This window comes from Larus michahellis, chromosome 7, assembly GCF_964199755.1.
Source record: "Larus michahellis chromosome 7, bLarMic1.1, whole genome shotgun sequence".
In the NCBI taxonomy this organism is placed as follows: domain Eukaryota; kingdom Metazoa; phylum Chordata; class Aves; order Charadriiformes; family Laridae; genus Larus; species Larus michahellis.
The window spans coordinates 56,316,913-56,330,914 of record NC_133902.1 but is presented as its reverse complement, the minus strand read 5'-3'; the positions used below and the strand labels follow the sequence as shown (position 1 = coordinate 56,330,914).

Genomic DNA, 14,002 nt, shown 5'->3' with positions numbered 1-14,002 from the left:
CACCTTTGTGTTTTCATTCGTCCATCAGCCGGGCCCCAGAGGGCGGCCAGACCTCTCTCTGCTGGGAGGGAGCTGCCCTCCCCCACAGAAGCGGCGACCAGCGGCCCCGGGCCCCTCGCCCCGCGGGCAGGGTGGCTCCGTCGGTGGGCGATGGGCCGGCGGCGGGGCCCGTCCCTGGGCAGCGGGCGGAGGAAGGAGGGGGCCCGGCTGGCGGCTGGGAGAGGCTGGCTCTGCTGCGCGCCGAGGGGAGGGAGGGAGGGGCCGGGACGCCGGCGCGTCGGTGCCGACGGTCTCCAGGCGGGAGTGAGGAGGAGGAGGAGGTGAGCTCCCTCTGGGTGGGGTAAGGAGGCAGGAGGGAGGGAGAGAAGGGGTCAGCGCGGAGCGGCGGGGCGGGCGAGGGCCGGCGGTCCGCGGGAGGAGAGAGGGGAGGCGGGGGGAAGCCCGGCCCGCCGAGCCCCGCTCCGCTGGGCGGGGGAAGGAGGCGAGGGCAGCCGCCTGGCCGCCGCCGGACGCGCTGCGCCTGAGGCGGCTGCCCGGCACCTGCGGCGCGGAGGCGCTGTCGGGGACAGCCGGCGCCCTGGCCCCCCCTCTCCTAAGATGGCTCCGCGGCCCCGGCCTCGGCGGGAAGGGGCCGTTCCCCGGGGAGCAGCGGCTGCCGGCGCCGGGTGCCGCCTCCCCGGCGGCCCTAACATGGCTGCCCGCGCCTCGGCCTCCGCGGGGCCGGGGGAGGCGGGCGGAGACGGCCTGCGGCCCCTTCCCCCGGTCTCCTCATGGGCAGCCCCGGCGGACGCGGGGCTGCAGGGCCCGGGGAGGGGAGCGAGGCCTGGCCGAGCCCGGGCCCCCCTCAGCCCGTGTCCCGCCCACCAGGCCTCAGTCAGCCTTCATCCCCCCCGGATCCCTGAGCGTTTAAAACGCCTGTGTGGGAGTTATTTTCTAAAGACGCTCCTTATTTTTGTTTTAAACACAAACCGTGTGGTGTAGGGACTGCTTTCCATGAGGAGTTATGAAGTGAGCTGCAAAATTTGCACCCAGTTTCATTCCAAGTGTCACTCCAGCACAATTAAAACGTTATTATGTATAAATAGTTCTGCTGGTAAAACCATCAGGAAAAATTGTAACCTTTGTGGTGGCATAGTGTCATGCTTCATAGAACAAGGAAAACAAAAATGTTTAAAAAAAAAAAAAAAACAAACCAAAACACTCTAATTTTGCAAAATGTGTAGATTTTCAGATTTTTGTTGTTATTAAGCTAAAAAGGCCACCTGACGGAAGACTTCGTAGCCGAGGAGCTGCTTAAATATACTTTGCAAACGAATCTGAACTTTAGGAAAAGTGTTTCTGGGATGAATGAGACTTGGCAGGTCTGCACAAATCTTTTAGCACATGACTGTGTGATGATTGGAGTAGCAGACTGGAGGGAAGAAACCATTTGAGGTGCAAATGCATGCACTTTTTTTTAAGAAAGCAAGGGAAAGAGTTTGAAGTTTACTTTGTGGTAGGATTTCCTGGTTGCCGAGAAGTGGGTGCGCATTGCCAGGATTCGGAGTTTAGCCCAATAGTCAGGTAAAGATGAGTAGCAGGTTTTAGTGTGGCTTATAATGATGGTTTGGCATAATTAAATGGAGCTGTTTTATTGGATTCTATTAACCTGGTTAACCTTAAATCTTAACCATGACAGGGTTTTCATGTAAAGAGCTTCCATACAAAGTACAATATTGAATTTTAATTGGAGCTTTCAAGACCTAATGTAGAGTTTATTCTTCTTGCTTCATCTTTTTTTTTTTTTTTCCTAGGCGTAGTAAAATACATTGGAGGAATACTTTCTGACATGTTTATATGCTATGAATCCGGATTGCATAAATCAATTAAGGGCATGATTTTTTTAATACAGTGCTAGTTTTTTTTTTTTGGATTTGCATGCCTACTTCGCATAAAAAGGTGAGGATTGCTCTCAGTAGTGCAGTACCTCTTGACAAACTTTCTCCATGGTTGCCCCATCTAATTCTTAGCTGGCCACTCAATGGCAGTGGGAAAACCCAGGAAGCAAACCCACTGTCCAGCTTGAGGTGTTGGTGCCTCACAAATGTGGCACAAAATTCATCCCTCCACTGGTAAATGCGTAATTTGAATTCTCTTGTGATGGTATTGTTACAATTACTGTCAATTATTACACTTGTAGGAGTGTAGTAAGGCCCTGTGAAGGCAAGAACAGCACGTAGTGGATTGGTCTTGTCCTGCAGAGTTTAGCCTGAGTGCGGGACAGAGTTTGGCACAGGAGTCACTAATATGATACCAGCAAACATCTCCCAAATTTCAGTCTTTTGGAATTTGCCATGAGTTAAACAGCTGTTAATTAACTCCTGTGGATATCTCCTGTGTTAGGATCAGTACCAAGTGTGACTGGTACTGTTGCAAAAGCCATGCTTGTAGCTCGCAAAGTGCCTGTGTTACAGCTGAAACGTGTCACTTTTGCTGCTAAGTCACTTAGACTCTAATGTAAAAGTTATACAACTTCCTTAATGTTGTTTTAAAACTAAAATATAGACATATTTTAAAGACCTGTTTGGCTGGAGGCCCATTTTAGAGTGGCCGGTAAAAGTAATAAACTATCCTCAAACATTTCTGCTCAATAAAATTTGAGAATATGAAAACAAAAAAGTTCCTGGTTTAGCTTTTTATAAATGTTTTCTGCACCCTACAACTGCAGCATTTGATGTTGCCCATAGCTCAAAGAAGAGCCACATGCCTTGAGTATTTTAGGCCTCTGACTGAGTTGACATCATGGACTTCTGTTATTTTCTGTTTTGGTCGGAACAGTGAAGGTTTGTGGTCCCTGACAAGTATCCTGCACTGGTGAAAATTTCTAAAATTTTTAAGTAGACGTTTGTATCATCAAAACAACACTTTACCAGTGTCGTCCTTTTTTACTCAGGGCTCCTGGGATAAACTGGGCAAAAACTGGATGGCAGCTGTAAGCTGTGACATGCCAAGTGCTTCCTAGTGTAGAGCAGGCCAGTAGTTTTAGAAGCATTTGCTGTATTTAAATTCCTTACTGTTTGTGTGTCCGGCTGGAATCTAACTTGTAAAAAAGAAACAAAATATATACTGCATTGTTTGGCTTCACAAGATCGGAGTATGTTTGTACAATACAGTCCTATATTGTTCAGACTGGGAGAGCCATCGAGATAAGATGTTTCTCCTGCTGGAGTTGATAAGCAAATATTTAATGTAGAATATTCTCTTGTATTAGCTCTTGCAGTTGCAAAGAGGAAGCCTTGTCCAAAGACTTGAGATCTTACCTGGTTAAATAATTCAGTTAAAGAACTTCTGCTTCTGTGTAAATTGGATCCTAAACTGTGTGCTCAGAAGAAACATATAGAATATACATATTCCTGTGTGAACAGAATTGTATTCTGTTGTAAGGGAGTACCCTGAGAGTATATTTTAAGGTTAGATTTTTAGTGATGTTGGAATAAATAATGGATCTTAATGTTGACTATTTGAGTGTACCGCTGATTGAGACACAAGCCATTATGCAGTGAGAGTAGTAAGAAATGATAGGCAAACTTGAAAAGAATATCTTGTTTGTCTGGGACTAGATGTATAACTTACTAATATTAATTTAACAAAATTTGAAAAAATGGAGAACAAACTCTAAATATATGTATATATATAGGCAAAGTTCTTTGGAACACACGCAGCAAGCATTTTAGAAATATGTTAGCTACCATGTCTTTTTTTTCCATTTGTATGTGAGAAACGTTCTCTACCAAGTTTGTAAAGCAGGAAAATCATCTTAATCTTTGGTGGCAGAATTGTTAACGAGGGGCTCCAGAGGGCCTGCCTTCCCCTGCCCCCAGCCATCAGTAAGCGGTGCAGTTAGCAGTGGGGAAGCGGTGCCTTAGTGCTGTAAGGACACACACCCCAGTGTGAATTTCACTTCTGAATAGATATATATCAAAGTATGTCTTAAATGTACACCTTAGCTAGCCATATTGCTGCACGTCAGATGTGGAAGTAAAAATAAATGTGTGAAGTACCAGACAGAGTACGAAATCTAAATGTGAAAACCATGTCTCCAAACAGTCTATTATCCAAAATCCTGGATTTGCATTTGGACCCCATATATATGCTTATATGAGAACATATATATATGTTTTATTTTTGAGCCACAGTATTTCCTGTAGGCAAGAAATCAAAGATCTTTTCAAGTTATAAATGACAATATTTCAAATTGCTGGTATTTTGGGTATAAGTAGCTCTTTGATGTCTGACTGAGAACTGGAAGAATGTCTAAAATTAACAGTGAAATATGTAAAATTAAGGATGAAATGCAGAATATGGAAGAAAGCAGGCAAGTCCAGGTACTAAGTGTGGTTTGTTTTTTTCCCTGAATAATTATTTGTTAGGCTTAAGACACAGAAAGGCTGCAAACAGTTGAGGCACAAAAATCCCAAAGTGCTGTATAAGCAACTTTGATTTAGATATTTGCGTGTGGGTAGGTTTATGTATCATCAAACTGCAAAATTTGATATATATGTGATTAGTGGAAGTTTTCTTGTTTGCACTTCCAATGTAACTGGGTTTAATATGATCCTCATACCTTAATTTTACTGAATTGTTATAAAAAAATTGTTAAAAACATTAATGTTAGGTTGAAAAGAAAAAGAGGAATTTACTTAGTTTTGCATCTGAAAACATCTTTACGTATGCGGTCTATACAACAGTGTGACCAGCGTGGCTTTACATGCTGTTTTCCAGTTTTGTTGCAAGTTTATTTTTGGGTAGTCAGGTGCCTTGTTTGTGCAACAGGTTGTCTGTGTTAATGATGCTCAATAGTACAAGTATTGTATTGCTATAAATATTGTGGGAATGTTTTCCTCATAGAGGTACAACAGTGGCCCTTAAAAAGGTTACTTTGGCCTTGCCTCTGGCAACAGAAAACTGGTGGTGATCATGGTCTTGATGAATAAAATACCATCCAGAGTGCAAGATTTCTTTCATAATCATTATTAGAAGCTGTCATTGAGGAAAAAAAACCCCACACCCCTTAAGTTCACGCCTAAGTAGTTGGATGCAGATTTAATATGATGCAGTCTTTTATTCCTTCTCTGGGATGGAAGATTGACTCAATTGATGTTCCATGATGGCCATTACTCACCCTGCCAGAATTCGGTGGTCAAGTGTGTTGGAATGAAGGATGAAGACCTCGCTGTTGCTGTTCGGTATTTTGCTCAATCTGAAAAGAGAGATGCATCTCTTTCAGAGAACTGAGATTTTTTGGTTCATCGTCCTAAAGCCTAATAATGCATATGCAGTAGAAACAGAACTGTTGTAAAGCCTTTATGTAGAAGAACTTCCAGAATATCACAAAGCTTTGTGCATACATGCAAGGGTAAATGTTTGGGAATGCTGAAAACTCAGCATGGAGCAATTAGCTAGAGCAATGATGGGATGTGACTGTAGCGGCAGAATATTTGGGAGAAAGAACAGTGAAGATAGGACTAACTCTTAGAAAAATATCCTCTTCCTGTTCTTTCCAGCCAAATTGGCTGGTGGAAAAAAAAACAACCTCAGAGTTCACATTAATGACATTATTTTGGATTATTTGACAGTGTAGATCTTGCTTTAGTTTTCATCGTGGTTTATTTACTGAGCGACACCTTCGTAAATAAAATAGAAATAAAGTCCATGTTGCATTGTGAAAATAAGGTATTTTTTTATAACCGTCTTGCCTGCTGCCTGTAATTAAATAAGTGCTTTCTCAGAAGCACCATAATTACCGTAATATAAAAATTAAAATCTTTTAATTGAAGTACACATCCTCATTTCATCTGATGCTCAGTGTCATATTTCATATATATCTTTCTGCTTTGAAATTTACTTTACATACAAATATTCCAGAAAACAAAAATTCAACAAGTACTTGAACATACTGTGTCGTTTATACTCTGGCTGGTTTCAAGGTTTACATGGGGAATGTGCTATAGGATGACTTTGCAGAATAAGTAATCTGTCAGTATTCTGTGAAATTCTGTGTTTTGCAATTTCCCAGTTTAAAGTGTTGCTGTTCACCTTGTCTGTCAACTGGAGTGCAGTTTAATCCAGTAAATTTCTGTGTATAGCTTTGTGGTTTGAGATAAATTCAGGTTCTCCAAATAAACAATAGCATCTTCCTGGTGGCTTTAGAGACTAACTTGTTTTAAGACAACTTGAACAAGAAGTATATGCTTTTGTTATCACTAAGTCAGTTTTCTTTTTTGTTGTGATTTAAATGTAAAGGCAGGATTTATGGAAATGACTGCAGAGTGGTGCTGGCCTAATTAGTCATTATTTCTGGCAAGGCATTAAAAAATTGGTTGTTCTTGTGCCTAAAACTAATAGTGTGCTTTGTATTTAATCCGTAGATCTTTTATAAAACAAACGGTTGTGCTAATAAGCAAAAAATACACACATTTAAAGTTCTTAGTATTTGGCATGCTGTTCCAGGGAGTTATTTAGGTTTTTTATTGATGGTTAAATTTACTAATGTAGGTCATCTCTCCCTGGAAAAATGTATATTTATATATATCCTTTAAAAAACAGTATATTTTTTTAAAGGAAAACTTGAAGTAGCTGAGCTGGAACATTGGACTTGAATATGGTTTTTCTACTAGCATCTCTTCAAGGATTAAATACCAAATGCTACAGTGCTTTTTAAAAGTAGTAATACCTGCAACAAGTTTTTGCAAAGAGTTTTAGGATTATCTGTGTGATGTGTTCACCGTTTGGCTGAGTGATGTCTCTTACAGGGTTCTTTTGTTGGCCTTATTGAGATGAATTGCCAGTAATTGGTATTTCACCCAGAAGTGACCCAGGTGACTTAGGGAATTCCACCACCTTCAGCATCCCTGTGCATGTGGAATGTCTTTCCTAATCAGGCTTGAGAGAGGGGGCAATCAGCACAGTAATGACTGAAAACCTGCCTTTTTTAAAAAAAAAAAAAAATCAGCATGAGCATGTGACATGAGTATTCCTCCATGCCTTGGCCCTCTTGTCAGACCACAGCTGGTGCAGCTCTTCGACATCCTTAATGACCGCAGGACAGTGCTAAAGCAGAAAGCTACTTTGCATCTTCCTCGTTATGAATCTGTTTCATGATTAAACTTTTAAAAGTCACAACCCCCAACATGCAACTGCAGTTTCATGGTAGCTGTGACATTATTTTACTATTCATGCTGTGAATTTCATTCTATAGTAAAATGAATATTATATTGGCCTTTTAAGTTGGTTGTCAGTGGAGAATAGGGAAGCTACACTTACAGCATCTGTATGCAATCTTGGCGACAAGTAGGACCCTCTGGAAAGCTGTTACTGTTGGGGCAGAACTAATCATTCCATGTGAAATTATATAAGGAGAATTAGCTCTGACTCTACCTCATTTCCTTTCATACTGCTGAGAAACGTCAAACCTTCCCTCCTTATTTCTCTTAAGTACTTTATTAAATACTCCTTTTTATTAAGGCTTATTTATTGTAGGTGCTAGAAGCAAAAATAACTACCTGTATTTTTAGATACTAATGGGCTGCCCATCCTTGCCCAATTTGGCAGTTTTGATTTCCTTCTCAGGAGTGGATTCCCGGGATCGGTTGCCTTTGCCTTCTTTGTACTTTATTTCCCTGGTGGATCGTTCAGAGTACTTCATATTTAAGGTAGCATGCTTGATGTGATAGAAAATTGTCAATCACAGGCTGCCTTGGCTATTTAGAAAAAAGAGATATCAAAAGCCTGCTTGGAGCTCTAAGGAGCAGTCTGGTCACCTGCTGATTTGCCTGGCAGGAGCCTAAACTTGTACAGCCTTTAGGTTTAGAGAAGGAAAACCGATCTCTGGAGGTCCTCCACTTTACGTTAAGGCCCTGTACTGTATGTGTGAGCATATAACGTTCATCGTAAAGCCAGACAGATATGTATAGATGGTTTCTGACATTTTACCAGGTCTTAAAAACAATTAGCAAAGATTTGTGTAACCCCTCTGTAATTAGTCTGTTGTTTAGCTATCCCTAGAGGTTGCATGTTTCTTCAAATACTATTCTAATTTTTTTCCCTAACCTGTTAAGCTTCTTGTTTGTTTGTCTTTTCTGCTGTGGATATTGCAGTAGTGGGACATGAGCATTGTTTTTGTAATTGCTGTTAACCTGTTTTGAAGCTTACGCCCTCTTTCTTTACTCACCTTTTTTTCTGTACTCGGCAGCCCATTTCCCTTTAACTTTCCCTGATTGCTTAGGCTTTCTTCTGGGCTTTTCTAGGTTTCCTACATCTCTTTATCTGGACCTGAACATGATAGACAGCCTCAGTCAGTATCAGTGATGAATAAATCTTACCATCTTTTGCATATGATGCTCCTGTTAATACAAATTTAACTTAATTTTTTACTTTTTGCATTCAATTCATTATTAAACCCCCTGCTTCAGTTCTGCTGTTAATCACTTAGTCCAGTTACAGACTGGCTGGGTTGTGCTCTGACCCCTTTATTGTCTTTGGGGCTATTTGCCCCAAAGACTTGGGTATGTTCGTGTCCATCTTGGGAGCCTGGAACTGGACAAATTAAGTCATACATCTTGTAGCTATAGGGGTTTAGGGAGAGAATCTTCAGTGAGATAAAAGAAAAAAGCTCGGAGAATGTTTACATGGATCTGCGCACCTGGTTTGGTGGTAGGTGCAGATCCTCAGAGATGTGTAATCACCTGTAGTTAATTGGATAAATATACATGTGCATGCTTCTGTGTCTGAGCAACTTGAGATGCTTCCATACACGAATGGTCAATCTTCATGGCTGCTAGATCAACACTTTAAAAAAATATCTTTGATCAAACAGGTCTCGTTATTTGAAGTAAGTGTTATTTTGTGAATCAGGTAGACAAGGGAGGAGTAGAAGAAAGGGTATCTCTACTTCAAAACCTTTTCTTTCATGCTGTGGGCTTGGAACGTGATCTGCAGGTGTTTTTCTTTTGTGTTAGTGTTTTAGTGTACCTGATGTGATCAGAAACACTTTTATCTTATCCTCTACACTGATGTTTCTAAAACTGAAGTAACTCAGAGATGCTGCTAGAGTCAGATAGTAGCAAGGACCGTGGCTTACAGTTAAGGCAGATGTGGTTGCAACATCTGTGCCTAGGAAAGCTGCAGTCCGATCTGCCTTCTGTCTTCAGGATTTCTGGGATTCCAGAAGCAGAAGTGGTGCAGATAAGACATGTTCTTTGAGGTTTTAAAATGCTTCTGCTTAGATTGTAAAGCTCCTCCTTATTAGGCCCACGGGAAGCACATCTCCTATAGTGCAGCCAAATTGGTATCATTATTAAATACTACTTCTCAGACTCTCCAGTGGTAACTCTTCTCTGTGGTGGTATTATTTGGGAAGAAGAGCTTCTGTGGTTGCCTCTGTATATTGACTAGCTGAGTATGTGGCCTTAACACATAACTGTGCATGGTACTTTCTGACTTGGAAGCTGTGATGGGATCCAAAGAACAGTTAATAGAGGATTTTTCACCTTTTTCCTTAAATTGAACTCTCCAGTGCTAAAACTTGGGACTTCTAGCTTGGAGTCTTCATTAGAATGTGATCTAGAGTAATAGGAAGAAAAACCCCAAAGCCTTGCCATCGGACAAATTAAAATAAATTTTCTTTAATGATTCTTGTCTTTGACTGTGTGCTTGCAGAGTGGGTCTTTGCCGTCGGTTTACTCTCAGTGCAACAACTGTGTTGGTTTCTGGGTGGCATAAAATCCTGCGTATTCCTGTCTGAGTTACTAAGAAAACTGCCCTTTTCCATCATCTCTGAGCAGCAGTCATACGTCTACTTTCTGATCTCAGGACTCTCCTGCTCACGTTGGGGCTCCCTGCTTGCTGTGCTTCGCCTTTGCTGTTGCCTCCTGCTCTTGAAGGCTGTGCCAGGTGAGATGTGCTTGCTTTTCTTTCCCCTTCCAGGAGAGCTTGTCTGGCCCCTTGTGCAGCCAGTGGGAAGAGGTGAGCCGGTGGCCTTCCTCTGCTCCAGCTAGAACCTTTTTGAAAGGACTTCGCTTAACACAGTGCACAGCAGACGAAACAGGTATGCTTTGTGGGAGTTCAGCAGAAAACGTGTACTTCAGAAATAAAGATATACTGCCCTGAGTTCACAAATAGGTTCTGCAGAAGAAACAGCCTGTAAGTAAGAGATTGAGAGGAACACAGAGACAACTTCTGAATGAGAAAAGCAGGTGGTTTGCATTATTTCCTCCATGCTTTTATGTTGGTGTCATCATAACAATACATGACAAATGAATATGCTTTTCTCTCAGTGATGTTTAAAATTTGATTACCTGAATATTTATGTTGTTTGGTACTCAGACATAGTTGAAGAGTTTTATTTTTCACCGGATTGTATATAGAGTAATTTTGGAAGTTGAACAGTGTATTTCATTGCAGACTATCCTAAAATAAGTTCTTAATCGTTTGGATGTATTAATATTACATTTACAAATATAAACTTTGAAAATGTAGTTATTAAATTCTGTTCAAGATGTGAACTCTGTTCTGTTCTCTAGCATTAATTACGGAAGTTTGAAATTCTCAGTTTCATTTAAAAGTAGGGTTTTTTATTTGTATGTGGCTGTTTGAAATAAATTACCAGCACAAGAAAACGTTCTACTAATAAACGAGGGATGCCTGGAGTTGGCTCTACTAACTGAGACAATTTAATTCATCCATCATCAGGGATGATGTTTCTTAGCAACACAAAGTATTTTCACCCGGGGCACTTTCACAAACTTTCACATTTTTCTTCAAATACAGCCTTGGTAGTATTTTATATGACCTGAAGTTCGTCCATCTGTCCCGAAGCTTCCAATACTTTTCCATTCCCTCCAATGATCTGATATAAGGTCTTTTTCAGCTTAATAATACACAAGTTGACTAGAGAATCATTTCGCATGTCAGATTTTCCAAAGGGTTCTGGGAAATTATTTGTTGCTCTGTATAGCAAAGCTAAAAGTTATTGAAAATGTGTTACAGTTTCATAATAAAACAGATACGAAAAATATTGGCTTGGGAGCTAACTAAATGCTTTCTGATAGCCATAGCCTCAAGGGGGATACTTGGATCATTTGTAATAAAGGGATATCTTTGATATCTTTTGGTGAATTGACTAGTATTCTGTTTAGATCATAATTTATGAAAAAACTGGCTTGATACACAATGTTACATTATCAAATTGTTTGGGTGTAAGAATTGTCTTAATGTGTGGCCAGGATTTTCAGTGTTTATTCTTTTAATGTGGTCTATGAAATCAGAAGAAGCTGTTGATACATTAAGACTCTACCTTTATTTCTTGCTTTCTGTTTTTTTTTTTAACACATGTGAAGCTGATTTAATCAGCGTAGTTACAGCCCAGTGTTGCTGGGGAGATTTGGGTTAAGAAACCCCTTCAGGTATATAACAAGTGTTATTAAGTAATGAGAGCAAATGTCTTCCCAGTGCAGTGTATTATTTTGCTTTGAGGAAATAATAATATATTTTTCGAATTTTTGGTGAACTGCTCTGAAAACTTATGTAATTCTATGTGAATAGTGGCTAAGCCTCTGCTGGTATCTTGCTTTGAGAGGAAAAGTTTTAGTGGTTATAGGATGAAAGGTTCTTATCAGCAGTGCGTGGTGATAAGTGTTTGAAAAATGTTGTGATGAGTTGACTACTACTCAGCTAATTTCATAAAGAAGGTGTACAGATCCATTTTAAATAGTGGGAAAACAAATTACAGAAATAGTGGTTTGATTCTTCCTTGTAGTTAAAAAAAAAAATCTGGTGTTGCAGCTCATGTCGTCTTAGGTTTATTTCACTGAGTTTTCATGTATGCACATAAAGTCTTCGTACACATGGATATATGCAAAAAATGAATTGGAAGAATTTGTGGGATGCTGTTATATAAAGATTTTATTGGTGGTGTTGGAGACTGTATGTGGTTTTAATCCATGAGGGAGTATTTAGGGAGTCCTGAGAGTTGCCAGCAAAGTCCATGCTTGCTTTGCTATTTGACTGGATGCATTTCTGTAAGGATGAAATCTTAGAAGTGAAGTCGCAAGTAATTCCTGTGTGATTTCAAGCTATACGGCCCTGGGCTTCTGATTCTGGGACATTTAATTGTATGTCCAAGCTTGGACGTTGTGTTTAACATCATCTTTGTTGCAGTGTAGGCGTTTCATACCCTGGTATTAGTGTCCAGCATCTTGCAAGATCTCCAGGTGTTTCCTAGAGTCCTCTGGAGAATCACCTAAGTTTGAAGCTCCTTCTGTTATCCCAGAGCAAACAGTATCTGAAGAAAGAAGAAAAGAAAATCTTAGCAAAGGGCTTTGCTAGCAACAGGGGTTTTAGCCTTTAAAGTATCAGTCCTTGAAAACAGCAGCAGTCACGTATGTCTGATGTTGGTTTACCTGTAAGTTTGAGCCACGGCAGCTTGCAGAAAGGTCATGGCTCAGTCTGCTCCCCCTCTTGCAACACTTTGTTGCATGTGGTGACAAACTACGTTTTCGCCTCTGCCTTTGCATTCTGGGATCATCTGGGAAGCTCCTCTCCTTGCCCCGCCTCAGGTGTTGTATAGAAAATTCATTGCTTGTAGGAGTAGGCAGCGTTTGCAGTCGTGATGGCTCCCCTAAGTAGCTGCACGGTCAGATGTTATTCCTGTTTCTAACTTGTTCAAGACGCTGTATTGTAAGGCCATTTAGCACACGTTGGCAATATCCAGTCTCAGGTATAAGAACAGTTTAATTTTGAGGAAGGCTTCTTTAGGGTAGAGAAATGAAGAATTCCATAGGATTCACCAGCAAAGTCTAGCTCTCTGCTGTGAAGCACTGGAAGCGGTGCAGGTGGAGATGTATCAGTCAAAGATAGAGGAGGGAGGGCTTCCAGTAATATCCCCTTACTTGGACACTTTTTTCATATAGCAGAGTGGTTCCTTTGGATAGGCAAATAATAAGAAAACATCACCCGAGTACTGTGCTGAAGACAAAATTCATTATGAAATGTTACTTTTAAACTACAGCTTCTCCAGCCTGACTGAAGCAGCTGCTGGGGTCCATCTCTTATCCCTGCTCCTTGTTTTTCAGCCAGGGCTTCGGTCCATATTCTGTGCAATTTCCTGTGGTTAACATAAAGATAAGAAGAATTGATGAAAACTATCTTTTTGAAGGTAGTAAAAAGTCTGGAGTAAGTCTAATAAATAGACAGGAATAACGTGTAATGAGGAACACGCAGTAGTGTCAGAACTGTTGTAAATTTTCAAAAACTACTTTTCATTTTCATCCATCCATGATACAGACGAAGAACACTCACTTTATGGCCTGCAGCACAATACAAGTTGTACTTTGTTAGCTTTTGGTTAAAGCGATGAACATATTATTTAGATTTTAGGAAAGACAATTTGAAAATGTACTATATTTAGGATTTAGTCTTGAAGTTATAAGACCAACTAGTGTTTTTTGCTGTTGTTGCAATCTTTTAATGTTCATGTGCAAGGAATGATGTGATCAGAGTTGTCACTGGGAACATTTAGTTTTTCATGCAAAGTATTTCTGGTCAGCTCTTATTTGGAAGAACATGGGATGGAATATATAAAAAAAACTCATCTAAGAAATTACCATTTATGTTAAAAGGTCACAAATTATAATTCTTTGGATGCAATTTCTGCATTTCGCCTCTGCAAAAACGGAGAAGGTGAGTGCAAACTGGTAAGGCATTTCTCAAGGTGGTAGTTTGGCTTTGGTGTTCTCATCATTTAATGTAGCTGTGTCCTTTTGGGGACTCGGGAACCAAATGATTTTATTCTAGTTAGGACTTGGACACATTTATGAATAAGTCAAATGTCTTCCTGTACACATAATCTTTCTGTTACGTGTTGTGTTTGCGTGTCACTCATGCTGTGGGAGAGTTTGCATGAAAACAAATGGGTATGGTTCCATTCAGTCTTTAGTACACAAAGCTATTTTGTGTTGTCAATAGA

At 40.6% G+C, this 14,002-nt stretch overlaps 1 protein-coding gene across 29 annotated transcripts in view; it reads left to right on the top strand.

The window, feature by feature from the left end:
* The first annotated feature begins 242 nt into the window (after positions 1 to 242).
* Positions 243 to 14,002, top strand: part of GTDC1 (glycosyltransferase like domain containing 1) — a 192,837-nt gene continuing 179,077 nt past the window's right edge. For 10 of the 29 annotated variants that reach the window (XR_012588293.1, XR_012588294.1, XM_074594473.1 and 7 more), the window contains exons 1-2: positions 246 to 320; positions 9,964 to 10,084. The gene's annotated coding sequence lies outside the window, so the exon portion shown is untranslated. Of the gene's footprint in view, positions 341 to 9,849; positions 9,931 to 9,963; positions 10,085 to 14,002 lie in introns of all 29 variants that reach the window. The other 19 variants (XM_074594479.1, XM_074594474.1, XM_074594483.1 and 16 more) reach the window with 9 other exon arrangements.